This window comes from Rhincodon typus, chromosome 7, assembly GCF_021869965.1.
Source record: "Rhincodon typus isolate 14 chromosome 7, sRhiTyp1.1, whole genome shotgun sequence".
Lineage (NCBI taxonomy): Eukaryota > Metazoa > Chordata > Chondrichthyes > Orectolobiformes > Rhincodontidae > Rhincodon > Rhincodon typus.
The window spans coordinates 49,939,472-49,955,881 of NC_063338.1; the positions used below are offsets into that span (position 1 = coordinate 49,939,472).

Consider the following 16,410-nt stretch of genomic DNA (forward strand, 5'->3'; position numbering starts at 1 on the left):
CTTCAGAAAATTTCTGAAGAAGGGTCTAGGCCCGAAACGTCAGCTTTTCTGCTCCTCTGCTGCTTGGCCTGCTGTGTTCATCCAGCTCTGCACCTTGTTATCTCAGATTCTCCAGCATCTGCAGTTCCTACTCCCTCTGTTATTTTTGAGAATCCTGAACAAGATTCCTAAGTCCCTTTGTGCTTCAGATTTCAAAAACCTTTCCTGTTTGCAAAACGGTCTACTCTGCTATTCCTACGAAAGTGACACTTTTCCACATTGTATTCCATCTGTCACTTTGCCCACTCTCCTAGCCTGTCCAAGTCCTTCAGCCTCCCAGGTCCTCCACCTAGCTTTGTGCCATCAGCAAACTTAGCAACAATGCCCCCAGTTCCTTCATCCAGATCATTAATGCACAACGTGGATAGTTGTGGTCCCACTGTGGAATACCACGAGTTGCTGGCTGTCGTCCTGAGAAGACCTTTTTATCCCTTCTCTCCACCTCCTGCCAGTATCTTGCCCTAACACCATTGGCTCTTAGCTTATTTAGCAGCTTCCTGTGTTGTACCTTGTCAAAGGCCTTCTGGAAATCCAAATAGATCGTATCCAGTGGTTTCTTTCATCTAACTTGCTGGTTATCTCTGAGTCGGAGTTTTTCAGCATCGAAACAAACCCTTTGGTCCAATTCATCCGTGCCGAACAGATATTCTAAACTGATCTAGTTCCATTTGGCCCATTATCTCTAAACCCAAATCTATTCATATACCATCCAGATGCCTTTTAAATGTTGTAAATGTACCTGCCTCCACCACCACCCCGGCAGCTCATTCCATACATGCACCGCCCTCTGCATAAAAAGTTGTCCCTCAGGTTTCTTCTAACTTTTTTCCCTTCACCTTCAACCTATGCCTTCTAGTTTTGAACTCCCTCCACTCCACCCCCCCCCCCCCACCCCCACCCTGAGAAAAAGACCTCCGCTATTCACCCTATCCATGCCCCTCAAGATCTTATAAACCTCTAGAAGATCACCCCTCAGCCTCTGCTCCAAAGAATTGGAACAGATTTGTCAAGCAGGACCTCCCTTTGAAGCTATGCTGACTCAACCCTGTTTTACGATGCACTTCCAAGTACTGTGTAATCTCATCTTTAGTAATGGTCTGTAAAATCTTTCCAATGACCAATGTCAGGCTAACTGGTCTATGGTTTCCCTACATAAGGGTGTTACATTAGCTGTGTTCCGCTCCTGTGGGACCCTCTCTGACTCCAGTGATTCCTTAAGACATCCACATCATTGCTTTTATAATCGCTGCTATCTCCTTCAGAACTATGGTTTACATCATATATAACCATATATGACCAGTCCATCTGGTCTAGGTGATTTATCCATCTTTAGAACTTTCTGCTTCCAGAGCACCTTCTCCTTAATGATTGCCTACATTCACTTCTGCCCCCTTACGTGAAGTTCTGGAATGTTGCTGGTATCTTCCACTGTGAAAACTGACGCAAAGGACCAAAACAGTTCCTCCATCACTTTTCCCCATTACTACTTCTCCAGCCTCATTTTCCAGCAATCCAATGTCTACTCGTCTCCCCTTCATCTTTTATATATCCAAAAAAAACCCTTAGAACCTTGTGTATTACTAGCTAGTTTACTCTAATATTTCATTTTTCTTCTCCCTTCCTTTTATTTTAAAATGTTGCCCTCTGGTTTTTAAAGACTTCCCACTAATCTTCATCACATTGTATGCTTTTGCTTTTTCTTTTTCTTTTACTTTTATGCTGGTCCTGTCTTCCCTTGTCAGCCATGGTTACCTCATCCTCCCCTTGGTGTGCTGCTGCTTTTTGGAATTAGTTCCTGCTGTGCCTCCTAAACAGTCCCAGAGTCTTCTGCCAATGCTGCTCCACCATCTTCCCTGCTAGGCTCCCCTTGCAAGCAACTGTGGCCAGCTCCTCCTTCATCTTTGTAGTTACCTTTACTCAATTGTAACACCATAACTTCTGATGCGAGCTTCTCCCTCTCAAACTGCAGGGTGAATTCTATCATATTATGGCCACTTTCCCCCTGGGAGGGTCAGAGTCAGGTATCCTTCACCTTAAGCTTACTAATCAAGTCTGTCTCATTACATATTACCAAATCCAGCATTGCCTGTTTCTGAGTTGGCTCTACCTCAAGCTGCTCCAAAAAAATCACGCTGTAGACATTCCACAAATTTTTCTTAAGATCTGCTCCCAACCTGATTTTCTCAGTCCACTTGTGTATTGAAGACCCCTGATTGATTATTGTAATAGTGCCTTTCTTAAAAGCCGGATTTATTTTCTTCACCACATCGTGACAACTGCTAGGATATGTGTACACAGTTCCCATCAGGGTCTTTTTTTTTCCCTTTACTGTTCATCAACTCTACCCACACAGATTCTATGTCTTCTGATCCTATTTCACTTCTGCCTATAATTTTTAATTTTTCTACCTACTAACAAGATAATTCCGTCCTCTCTGCCCACCTGCCTGCCCTTTCAATAGGATGTGTATCCTTGGATATTCAGTGCCCAGCTTTGATCCCTTAAAGCCACATCTATGATACCCACATCATACCTGTCAACTTCAATCTGTAATATAAGCTCATTTCCTGTAATGCTTATATTTCATTACAATACTCTCAGTCTTATGTTGACTGCCCTCCTTATCATGATGTGGAGGTGCTGGTGTTGGACTGGGGTGGACAAGAACAGAAATCAAATTACACCAGGTTATAGTCTGATGTCATGTGATTTCTGACCTCTAATCATAGCTATTCCCTTGTCTGCTGTGCCTGAAGTTAGATTCCTGGTCCTTTCCAAACTCTGTCCCATTATTTGTGGAAACTTTAATAACCTCTGAGCCCCACCTTCCCTTAACTTTTCCATCATTTTCTATGCAGCTGAACCCCTCCACCCCTTCCCACCATGCACCAGACCATGAAAACTGGATCTTTCTCCTCCCACTCCAAGTTTGTCTGAAGCCCAGATGAGAGCCTGCACCTGTGCACCAGGCAAGCAACACATCCTTTGGGACTCTTGATCCTGGCCATAGAACAGTGTCTATTCTCCTGACGATGCTATGCCCAATTACAACTATAATTTTCATTTCTGTCACCTCTTGAATGATCGTGGTGCTTCGGTCAGTTTGGTAATCCTCCCAATAGCCTTCACTCTCATCCATGGAGGGAGCAAGAATCTCAAACCTGTTAGACCAAGCTCAAGGGCTGAGGCTCCTTCAACGCTACATCCTGTATTCTTCAACCTACCTTGCTCATAGTCACATCCCTGGCACCTACCGAATTTGTTAGTCTTAGTTAATCTAAGGGGTGTGAGAGGTGTGACTGCCTCCTAAAACACAGCGTCCAGGAAACTACCCCCGCCCCCATTGCATTCTTCCTCAAGAAACCAACACGAGAAGTGGTCAGTGTGAAGTACAGTGGAGTTCACCAGCTCCCACATCATGCCCGGCCTGGCATCTCTTTTAATTATTGAGTTCTTAATTTGTTTTCGAGTGGAATATCAACATTGGTTAGGCCAGGTTGTTGACTTGCTCGCCAAGCTGGCTGGTTATAAGAACATCAGAACTAGGAGCAGGAGTAGGCCATCTGGCCCCTCGAGCCTGCTGCGCCATTTAATAAGATCGTGGTTGATCTTTTTGAGACTCAGCTCCACTTACCCACCCACTCACCATAACCCTTAATTCCTTTACTGTTCAAAAATTTATCTAGCCTTGTCTTAAACACATTCAGCGAGGTAGCTTCAACCGCTTCACTGGGCAGGGAATTCCACAGATTCACAACCCTTTGGGTGAAGAAGTTCCTCCTGACCTCAGTCCTACATCTGATTCCCTTTATTTTGAGGCAATGCCCTCTAGCCCTGGTTTCACCTGCTAGCGGAAACAACCTCCCTGCCTCCACTTTATCTATTCCCTTCATAATCTTATATGTTTCTATAAGATCTCCCCTCATTCTTCTGAATTCCAATGAGTATAATCCCAGTCTACTCAGTCTGTCCTCATAATCCAACCCTCTCAACTCTGGAATCAACTGAATGAATCTCCTCTGCACCCCCTTCAGTGCAAGTATATCTCTTCTCAAGTAAGGAGACCAAAACTGCACACAGTACTCCAGGTGTGGCCTCACCAGGACCCTATACAGCTGCAGCATAGCCTCCCTGTTTTTAAACTCCATCGCTCGAGCAATGGCAGGCAAAATTCCATTTGCCTTTTTAATTACCTGCTGCACCTGCAATCCCACCTTCAGCGATTCATGCACAAGGACACCCAAGTCCCTCTGTATAGCAGCGTGCTGTAATTTTTTACCATTTAAAACATAGTCCATTTTGCTGTTATTCCTACCAAAATGGATGACCTCACACTTATCAACATTGTACTCCATCTGCTAGACCTTTGCCCACTCACTTAGATGATCTCTATCCCTCTGCAGACTTTCAGTGTCTTCTGCACACTTTGCTCTACCACTCACCTTAGTGTCATCTGCAAATTTTGACACACCACACTTAGTCCCCAACTCCAAATCATCTATGTAAATTGTAAACAATTGCGGTCCCAACACTGATCCCTGAGGCAAACCACTAGCCACTGACCGCCAACCAGAAAAACACCCATTTACCCCTACTCTTTCTACTGGTCATGCAATCCTCTATCCATGCCAATACATTACCTGTAATACCGTGCAACTTTATCTTATGTAGCAGCCTTTGGTGTGGCACCTTGTCAAATGCCTTCTGGAAATCCAGATACACCATATCCACAAGTTCCCCACTGTCCACCATGCAAGTAATGTCCTCAAAGAATTCCACCAGATTAGTTAAACATGACCTACCCTTCATGAACCCATGCTGGGTGTTCCCAATGGGACAATTTATATCCAGATGTCTTGCTTATCGTACAGACGTTTCGTCATCACGCTAGTTAACACATCAGTGCGGCCTCGGATGAAGTGATGTTGTTCTATTCCGCTTGGAATTTATATGATCCGGTCTGTTAAGTGGAAATTATTAACAATAACAATTCATTTGGATGGCCATGTGGAGAAAATGAGGTTCTGGGATATGGGAAGATGTTATTTAAATCAATTATTCATTCATGTTGCAGTTAACTCCTGAAAAACAGGTTGGGCTGAACTGTAATGAAGTTGAAACCTTGTATTTCAAATTATTATTCCATGTGTAATCACACAGTAGGGAATGGCACTCAGCAACTGGTCTCCTCATCACCTGTTGATCTTGGTCCCAAAATGGCCTACTGGTCATTAAAGAAAATTTGTGCACTGAAGGCACAATGGTGGCATGGGTGTTGAGACTCTTATGAGATACATATGTCGATATTACAGTATACCTTGTTTATTGACATCATTGCTACTATGTGCATTGTGTATTTGTTGGAATTGTACTGTCACACTTCATGTTTGGCATTCCTTACTGCTAAAAACAAACTGAGTGACATCTCACCTGTGTGGGCAACAATGTGCCCATGTATTAGTTGTTAGTCTTTATTGGATGTTCATGAGAATACAAAGCAGGACGTACACAAGGAAATATGACATGACAGCACATGCACCATCTGCTGGCCTGTCCTTAAAATACCTTGTCAAGTGGATTAGCTGAGGTCTCTGCTAAGTGCAAGATTGATGTGCTGCTAATTGAAATATGGCCCTGACAATGTGGTAACAAGCAGACAGAGTGTTCATGAAGCCTGCTTTGACTTGAGTATCAAAGCAAAGCTGGTATTCTTGGGGCAGGGAGTAGAGCAGTGCATTCCATTTTCATGAATTGTCAAAATGATTGAACACTAAATAGATGCCAGAGCCAACAGGAACTACAAGAGCTGCAGCAAGATATGTGACCACCTCATACTTCTCTTGACCATTCTCATCTGAGGTGTTTCACAGCTGCTGTGTCCTTGATTGGCAGTTTTTTCCTTTGCAGTGCCATATTATGCAAGACACAACAGACAACAATCCCTGACACTGTCGGTGGCACACGTCAGTTCTGCCAAGCCAGTCAAGGCATTGAGGTACATTTTGAGCAATTGGATTGTGTGCTCAATGTTTGTATTTGTTGAGCAGAATATAGTGTTGCAATGCATCTCTGAAGGGCTTGGGGGGGGAGATTGATGCAAACCCCACATTCTAAGGGCATAGCCTTTCTCACCCATTGTGAGGCAGGCCTCAAAATCTGGGCAGCTGCGAATTCCCTAAGATGCATGCTTCATGGTAGCTCCTGAGAAGTGAGGACACAATTGTATATTAATTTGGTAGTCCTTACAATTTTGAAAGCTCAAGGAAGTGAAACTGCTTCAGACTTAGAAATGAAAGGACCCATGAAAACGTGTGCAGTCAATTCACTTGATAGGGCTGTGTGATAGCCCTAAAGCCTAACATTCCTCTGGCCTGGCTTTCAGCATCAATTAGAAGTCTGAATTCGTTGGCCCTTCTGAACAGGGCATTTATTATGTCCCATATGCACTCGTGTTGCAGCATGCAAAATGCCACATATCGCTGTGCAACCCAGAAATGAGCCATCGACATAGAAGTTTAGGCATGCAGCTCCTAATGTGGAGCCCACACAATTTAGTAACTATCTGTTGAGAAAACTTTGGCTATTTCTAACAGTGCCTCTCAGAAATTTGTAGGTTGTTGATGTGCATTCTGAACGTATATCGATGCATTAGTACTCTTTTAACAATGAAGACAGCACAGGTTTGTTTCCTCCTGTTCTCACTTTCCGTCATCTGGTGCCAGCTGATGACGAGGTTGATCTTACTCTGTGACCAAGACCCTGCTCTAGCGAATCCTTCTCGAGTGCTCAAAGTTGTAAAACTATTTGTTCCACCCATTCTAGATCCATAAAGTGAAGAAGGCAAGCAATGAAAGCAGCATGTCTATTTATGTGACCTCATTCTGCTATTGCTGAATCAGACAGTGTAGCCCTTTTCATCCAGAACTACCTCTCTTATTTCCCGGTGGCCCCCTCCCAAAGCAAGCTGATTTCCTGTGAGGTGAAAAATTTCCCAGCCAAACCCTATCTCCAGCAAGGTAGCATTTTCTTAGTAACCACGTCAATGGATACGAGCACTGCCCTGGAGCTTGACCTGCTCTGCATCAAAGCCAAGGCCCTTCCTTGACTGTTGACCTGTCATGTGAGATGCAGCTACCTTCCTTAGAAGATAAGAAAGCTGCAGCATACTGCACTCTTGGCAGGAGCCTGGCAATTTTCAGACACCATCTTACCTCTGCCCATGCACCCGTTCCCCCAACTTTCTTCAGGATCCTGGCATAATGCCCATCCTCTTGCCAGTCCAACTGAGGCAATATTTGAAATTGAACAACCTCATCTAGTTTGTGCTATCTTTGAACTATCAGGGAAATCGGAAGCATGAGTTTCCTGTGTGTCACTGCCTTAATCTTGGAGGTATCACTGAATTTGTTGTGCATTTCAATTAATGGGTGATCAAGATATTGCCAATGCATGGTAAAGGGTCCCTGCCACCCTGCAGAATGTCAGCCACTCTACTGACTTGACTTCCACTTTATCTTTTCAAACTCAGCTCAATTTTAAAACTGAGTTTTCTGCTCCCACCTAATTAAATCCCTACACCCAACATCTTTCCTGTTCTTACAGACTCCATTAAATCCCACCCTTACATTCTTATTTGCTGTGTCACATTGTTTACAGTTTTCATTTTTTTTAGAGAAATGGTACAATGCAAAATTACTTTGTGGCTTGATAGGCCTGTCCAATTCCATTTTATATTTAAACTATCAAAATTATGATTTATTGTTTTAGAATCCAGGATCATATGCTTCGATTTTAAGGTAGTTTACGAACAATGAATTTAAATTAACAATCTTCAATTACAATATTATTCGTTTCTTGAATAATTTAAGATAATGGAAATTAATCTTTTTAACATAAGGTTATTGGAATCTTTCTATTTCGATGCACGTGACATCCTTGTGCTTCTTGAAGATATGTTTCACCCTTGCCATCGAAACATGTGGGAACACAATTCGTTCTAACTGTATGGATGCTTTGACGTCATTGAGGAATGGATTTGTAATTTTACAACGTCAATTGAGTTTTTTAAAACTTAATCTATTATAGATTTGATTTGGTTGTCTGAACTATATTGCACATTAGGACAACTTTCTAAATGTCAAAAGTTTACTATTCAATGTTTGACATAAATATGTTGCATTTCTGGAACACACTTATGCAAAAATTTAAATCAGTTTCAGCCCGAATTGGGCCAATGAGAGTTGTAGCAACAGCTTCCCTTGTACAGTACTCACAGCACAATCCCTTTCTCTAACACCTTGATATTGGAAATGTTGAAGATTAAAATTACCAACAATTCCATCTACTTTCAAAATCAAACATTAAGGACTCTAATCAGATGTACTTGGGACACTTGTATTAAGTGCACTTGGCAACAGACTTTTTAACACCACAATAAATTAATTTTTTTTAATAGCTCTTTAATATTCTAATACTGTTGAGCTATCCGCTCTATGGAAAAACAAATGGATGTGGGCAGGGGAACTTAGATTTTCGAGAGTCTGGAAACACTAATTCTCAAGACTATACAAATATTACTTTTTAAGTAAAAGAATAATTCATTAAAGAATATGTTGACACTTGCATTTTGTGAATAACTGCTAATCTACAATGTAAGGTACACCTAATTTGCAGTTTAAGTTTGCGTTCAGATTTTAATTTACTTGGAGAATGTAATTAATTCTGAAAAGATGACAGAGTCCCTTTGAACACACTAACTTTTCTGTTACCCTATCTATGTTGCCTTAAATGGAAATCTTAACAATAAACTTGATGTTAGCCTTACTCTGTCTGGATTTCCTGTTTCTTTCCTCTCTAGTTTGGCGCTCAATTTGATAACATTGTTCATATTTCCAGTTAAGCAATTTTGAGCAGTAGTCTGTGATTATTGTATAATTGCCAGACTTAGTTTTAATGGACAAATAGAACATTGGGCTGTTTCAGGGCAATAATTGCATTAATTTGAAATTGTAAAATGAATCATATCTGCTGGTTTGGGGGATTCATGTGTCCATGCCATAATGTGAGAACTGTCTGAGAAGCACACAGAGGGTACAATCATGCTAAATCTCAAAAGAAGCAATTTTTAAAAAATGTTCATAATTTGTGAGTTGGCACAAAGTAGTTTGGGATATTTATTTTATCCAGGCACTAAAGGTCCAATTAGTTGACAGGTTCAAGATGCCATTACAATGAAAATTAACGGTTGAATAGTATCAATAATTCCTGTTATCATTGTCCATTTTCCCTCATTAAGAGTTATTACCAGCTGATTTGCTGTGCAGAAGAAAAATCAGGATTCATGAAATTATAGCTGCAGTCTGTCTAAACTCAAACTTGTTTATTCATGCCATTCCAAATGTGTGGACTAAAATTGTAAGGCTTAATGTACTCTGCGTTTTAATATATTTAGTGAAAAATGCAGCAGGTGCATTCAGCAAAATCACCTTTTGATTAGCTCTACAGCACACAGGAAATTATGAATAACTTTTCAAGCACACCACTGAATAGCTAATACTGCTCAGTTTCTGATGTATGTTGTAGGGTTTTGTGGTATTATGTTCTGTACTTTAAGGCTTTCTGGGATTGGAAGTATAAACATGCCCCAAATTGTAAGTCTTAGAGTTCAAGACCAGGTAATTTTGTGGGATCTCAAGGCAGGAAGGAATGAAATGTTGCAGAGGGTGTTGGGAAGGCTTAATGGGTGGGAATGGTGTACAAAAAGCTTGGTCAAAGAGGAGAGGCTTTAGTGCTGAAAAAGGATGAAAGAGAGGCAGACAAAAGGAGACATGAGTTTGGAGCGGATGTTCGAGTTTTCAGCCGAGGACAATCACCAGTGTTGGAGTGGTTATATTTGGGGGTGCACAAGCCAGAATTGAGGTGAGAGGGGGGAAGGGTTGACCAATCGTCTATCACTGAAGAGCCACTCCCCGCCAGGCTCAATTTTATGAGCCAGGCATGTTCCCGTTGTTTTACGGTTTTCCTAAGAGGCATCTTTGGATGTTTTGTTATTTTAATTCAAATGCAATTCAAATACAAGGTACTTTGTAGCTTTGATCGTCTTCCTACTTGGTGGATGAATTAAATATTCAGCATCACCCTTGCTAAAAAGCCAATCTTAATAAAATTTAATATGCAGTTCTATATAGAACATAACGCATTGATGCTGCAACTGGCAATGAAAAATAAATTGCATAACCAGGGCAATTTGGCAGATTGGATCCAAAATTGGCTTCGTGGCAGGAAACTGAGTGATGATCAAAGGGTGTTTTTGTGTGGAAGCCTGTGTCCAGTGGTAGACCATAGGATTCAGAGTTGGGTCACCTGCTGTTTGTAATGTACATCAACGATTTAGGCATGAATGTAGGAAATATGTATAACACAAAAGTTGGTAGTGTAATAAATAGCAAGGAGGGAGTCCTTAAACTATAGGATGATAATTGACGGGCTGGGCAGGTAGGCTATGAATGGTGGTGAATACGATTTGATCCTGAAATGGGATTAGTAAATAAACACAAGATGGGTTTGAAGGAAGTGTAAATGGTAAGAGAATTATCCCCAGCACCTGCCTATCTGGGGGAAAGTATAATGAGCAGAGGTTATGATCTGTAACAGTCCAGAAGGTTGGTATATTTTCGCTGCCAATAAACAGCTACTTTTGTCAGTTTTGTTCATATGTTTTGTACAGGTTGCACACTCCTTAATTTAGCTGATATTGTTATGTTAACTTGACATGAGATGTGCAATAACAAGTTCAAGACCAGCGGGGGGCAGTTTTTCCCTTTAGTACCTTGGTAACTTTGTAGCGTTCAACATCGTACCAATTGTCTGGCTAGATTAATTTGTGGTCAGTTGCTTGTTTGACTAGTACCATACTTGTTACAGGCATTTAGATTACATTTGGGTTCAAATTTTTCAGGGACCTTCCATAAATTTTGAGACCTGCTAAAATTTTGTAATTAAGATCAATGAAATTTTCCTCTGGAAAGAGAACTTATTTTTGAATTCTTTAATTTAGAACAGCCTACATTTGTATATCTACTTTGTTGCTAAGTGCTTTTACTTTAGCATTGTCACTGTTAATAGATTTTTAAAATCATGGCACTTTTTTGTTATTATTTGGATGGAAATACCTTGGGTTCATTTCATTGTGGTCTAAGTTTAACTTCACGTCATAAGAGTTTAATGCATGGGCACAAATCCGATGATGAGGTCCATTAGTCAATATAAAGTAGTTAACAGAATTGTGCTTGTTGCATAACAGATATGTTCGAGATGTTGGGAATTGGCCATTGACTCTTTAGACCTTTATACGAGCAACATTAGATCAGCTTCCATTCTGTTGTGTAGTAACAAGTGCAACTAAAGGAGAGGTTCCATATTTGAGATGGCCACTTTAGATTCACAGCTCAATAAACCATCCTTGATGAAGCCATGAAAGTTCACATACAGTCTGCTCTCATTGTTCTTTCTCCTGCACTACATTCCTTTCTGTGCTCTGCTGTACGTTAATACTAAACTGGCTTATCCATTTCTATTAGAATAAATCTATTCTACTCAAAAATATTAAAACAGTGCTAAATTCCAAGATTTTACAGACATAAGAATGTCAAATTTCAAAAGGAGTTACAACTTTCACTGCATGAGAAGAAGGTGTTGCTTGTTGGAAAGTTGGCTTTGATTGATTGATATGTTGCTATGATGAATACACTAGGGAGCTAATTATACAAAAGCATGACAGACAATAGTTTTGAAGAAATCAAATGGATTTGTATGTAGGTAGAAGTGCTAATTAGCTATTCTGTAGATCCCCAAGTCCAGTCTACCTTGGTATTACGTAGACAGTTTAAAGTGTAATCATTTTAAAGTGACATTCCGAGTACCTAGATGATTTGGAAACTAACAGTTATCCACTGTCGGCATAGCTACTTTGATCATTCTTTGCAGGTCTCATGCTGTCTCAGTAAAACCACCCTGGCCCAGTCTATTTGACTGTTAAAAATCAACTCAGCCAAACTTCTTGTTGGGTGGAATTCAAAACAGGCCATATGACCCACTTCATGCCTCCATTTTATTCTGAAGTAACAATACTGGCTTAAAACTTACTGTTTGTAGCATATGGAAGTACGCCTGTTTGTAGAATGTATGACTTCCTTGTAATCCTATCCAGCTGTCAGTTTTTTTATATTTAAAATACTTAGTTACTAATGCCTCTAATTTTCAAATGTTGAAGTGCATTGGTTATCATAGTATGTGTTGACTGTCAGCCTTTTAAAGTCCACCCTTCTTCTCATACAGTTTAGTGAGTTATCTACATGGTATATACTTGCATTGTATTTAATAGTAAAAGAAAAGGATGGGGATTTCCTGATTTAGATTTCAAATAATGATTGATTATAGTAGCTGTTATTTATCCCTCTTAGTAACAGCTGAATGCAGTGTTCCAAGAAATATTGTATTCATTGTACTGTACAGCCTTTGAAACATTACTGTTCACAGAATGCAGTGGTCCAAAATATTTGTCCTCAAGTGCTGGTTTTGTAACGATGTCCTGGTAAAGGGAATTAATGTGTCTGCATACTTGGCATCATGAGTGCTGTTTTTTTGACATAGTTTCATAACGGTTAATCCTTTTGGAAAGAAAAATGTTTAGCACAATTGACTGCACTTACGCGGTTTTAATACTATACTGGCTAATATAGTATTCTTTCATTCGTACTTTAACATAACTAACAAGTTAAGACAAGTAATCAGGAAAATAAATTTGTCAATGTCTACAGCATTGAGAGATTAATTTTCAACCTCAGTAAATCTCAAATCTAAAGGAATTTCTAAAGAAGGACGGTTTTAGGAGGATCCCTGTAAACATCTGCTTTAAAACAATTGAGCTCATGAACAGTGCTGGTACTCATCAATGTAGCTAACATCTTGGTTAATTAATCATTTTTGCCAAGTTGCGTGCCATGTAAGAGTAAGCCTTTTTTCAGTATTAACTTCAAATTTAGAGATCATGACTTTTTTTATGTCTTATATACAGTCTACACACTTGGGAGCAATAACACCTGTGCATTGTGATTTTGTAGTTCATTTTTCTAAAATGTATTCTATTTTGTACATTGTGTGGGAGCAATAAGCTAAATTTAATTAAAACAATACCAACAGAGCATCATCTCTATTTAGTTGCAATGTAATTGCACTAGCAATCTAGAGACCCAAGCTAATGTTCTGGGACAGGTGTTCAAATTCTACCATGCCAGCTGTGTGAAATTTAAATTCCAGTCAATCTGGAATAAATGGTGGCCCATGACAGCTGTAATCAATTGCAGTAAAAGCCCATCTGTTTCACTAATGTCCTTTTAGGGAATGAAATCTGCCGTCCTTAGCTGATCTGGTGACCAGGTGATTCCAGACCCACAGAAATGTGCTTGACTCTTCCACCCTCATGAGCCACTCGGCTTGAGAACAATTGGGGATGTGCAACAAAAATGGCGTACTCATCCAAAAAAAATCACGGACAAAAATAATCCCAAAATTTTCTATAGGCACGTAAACAATAAGAGTTGTATGAGGAGTGAGGTGGACTTTTGACCAAAAAGGGGATTTCTGCAGGAGGCAGGTGTCATGGCTAAACATCAATTGAATACTTTGAATCTACCAAGTATTAAAATAGTGCTCTGTATTGATTATTTAATTTTAACCTCCATCGTAGAATCCCTACAGCGTAGAAAGAGACAATTGAGCTCATCATGTCTGCACCAACCCTCCGAGGAGCATCCAACTTTGACCCCATCCCTATCCTCATAACCCTGCATTTACCATGGCTAATCCACCTGATCTGATCATCCCTGGATAGCACGGGGAAATTTAGCATGACCAATCCATCTAACCACCGCTTAGATGATGGGAGGAAACCTTTTTTGTTATTCATTTTGTGGGAAGTGGGTATCACTGGCTGGCCAATATTTATTGCCTGTCCCTAGTTGCCCTTGACAGTGATGGTGAGCTGCCTTCTTGAACTGCTGCAGTCCATCTGCTGTGGGTTTACCCACAATGCCATTAGGGAGGGAATTCCAGGAGTTTGACCCGGCGACAGTGAAGGAATGGTGATACATTTCCAAGTCAGGATGTCAAGTGGCTTGGAGGGAAACTTGGAGGTGGTGGTGTTCCCATGTTTCTGCTGCCCTTGTCCTTCTAGATGGAAGTGGCTGTTGTCTGGAAGGTGCTGTCTGAGGATCTTTGGTGAATTTATGTAATGCATTGTGTAGATATTACACACCACTGCTACTGAGCGTCTGTGATGAAGGGAGTGGATGTTTGTGCATGTGCCAGTTAAGCAGGTTGCTTTGCCCTGGATGGCATTAAGTTTCTTGAGTGTTGTTGGAGCTGTACCCATCCATGCAAGTGGGCAGTATTCCGTCACACACCTGACTTGTGCCTTGTAGGTGAAGGACAGGCTTCAGGGAGTTGGGAGGGAGTTACTCACTGTAGTATTCCTAGTCTCTGACGAGCTCTTGTAGCCAGTGTGGTTATGTGGCAAGTCCAGTTGAGTTGTTTTTTAATTCGTTTATGGGATAATGGTGTTGCTGGCTAGGTCAGCGTTTATCACCCATCCCAGAGGACAGTTAAGAGTCAACCACGTTGCTTTGGGTCTAGAGTCCCAGTAGTCCAGACCAGGTAAGGATGGCAGTTTGCTTTCCTAACAGACATCACTGAACCAGATAAGTTTTCCAACGTAAAACAACAGTTTTACGGTCATCATTAGACTCTTAATTCCGGATTTTTTTATTGAACTCAAAGTCCACCATCTGCATGTTGGCATTTGAACCCGGGTCCCCATAATATTCCCTGGGTGTCTCACGTACCATGAGGCCTTACCTCCCTGACATGAAGGGAAACCTTGATCTATTTTAAGTTCAGGAGTTTACCACTAAACAAAGGCTGTGGTGAGTAAGTAAATCATTTGAGAGAGTAGCCATAATTTGTGACACAACCAAGCAACTTAGTCAATTTTCAGGCCCAAAGGGTCTTTTTGTTTTGATGTGTACTATGTTTCACTGGAGTTAATTGGGGATTTTTATTTTCCTTCAAGGCTGAGTGGCCTGACTTACAAAATTCTCAAATTTTGATTTGACATCAGTGGAATTTTTTGACATGACTTTAACACTGTCTGGCTGGTATTGGAGTTGGATGGGATCTTTTTAAAAAAAAAAAAAAAAGCCCTGCTGGGTATGCCATTTTATAACTCCATTCTCTGGGCCATTTTAATGAAAGGCTGCCAATGCTGTCATGTGGCTGGTAGTCAACATCTCCATTAGAGCAGCCTACTGAGGCCAATTAAAGAATGACTATTGGGCCAGGGTTGGGAAGTGGGATTAGGCGGGTAGTATTACTGGCCTGGCAAACCAAAGGGCCCTTTACTGGCTGCTAGGATGTGGCCACCCCGTAAAGGGGTTGTAGTCATCCCCACCTCGCACCTCCAACCCTCCCATTCCCAAATCACCAGTGATGATTCAGCTGCAGGATATATTGTTCTATTCTTAGTGTTAAAAAGTTTGAAAGTATTCTGCGTCCTACATTTTTGGGGTGTGATGCTTCTTATTGGCCTTGCAGCTTCCATAGAATTCCTACAGTGTAGAAAGAGACTGTTTGTTTGGCCCAACAAGTCCACTCCAACCCTGCAAAGAGCATCCCACCCAGACACATCCCCCTACCGTATCCCTGTAACCCTGCATTCCCCACAGTTAATCTACCTAACCTACACATCCCTGGATACTATGGGCAATTTTAGCATGGCCAATCCACCTAACCTGCATATCTTTGTGGGAGCAAACCGGAGCATCTGGAGGAAACCCACTCGGGCGGTTACCCAAGGCTGGAATCGAACCCAGATCCCTGGCACTGTGAGGCAGTAGTGCTAACCACTGAGCCACCATGCCGGCGCACTAAAGCTTAAAGAGCTTTAACCAGCATCCTTAATTGGATAGTGAATCTGAGAGTCTGCCCTATGGTCATTAATTGTCTGCCATTATGCAAATTGGGTTCTGTGACTATTTCTTATTGAGGGCATGTTCAGAATCCAGAAGCAGTCTCAACATCAATATCATGCTCCCGGAAGGAAACCCTCCAGAGCTGAAGTGCTGCTGGCTCTGTTCTTGCAACTTTAAGTTGCTTCTATACTGTTTGAAGCCTCAAAAACAACAGTAGTATAACACAGATTCCTTTTGGAAATAGTGGGAACTGCCGATGCTGGAGAATCTGAGATAACAAGGTGCAGAGCTGGATGAACACAGCAGGCCAAGCAGCATCAGAGGAGCAGGAAAGCTGACGTTTCGG

The 16,410-nt window shown here is 41.2% G+C and overlaps 1 long non-coding RNA gene across 1 annotated transcript; it reads left to right on the forward strand.

Moving 5' to 3' along the window:
• The first annotated feature begins 5,944 nt into the window (after window positions 1-5,944).
• On the forward strand, window positions 5,945-8,862 carry LOC125483504. Its single transcript, XR_007262467.1, has 2 exons — window positions 5,945-6,034; window positions 7,937-8,862. It is a non-coding gene; the product is annotated as an uncharacterized LOC125483504 (long non-coding RNA).
• Window positions 8,863-16,410: the final 7,548 nt, after the last annotated feature.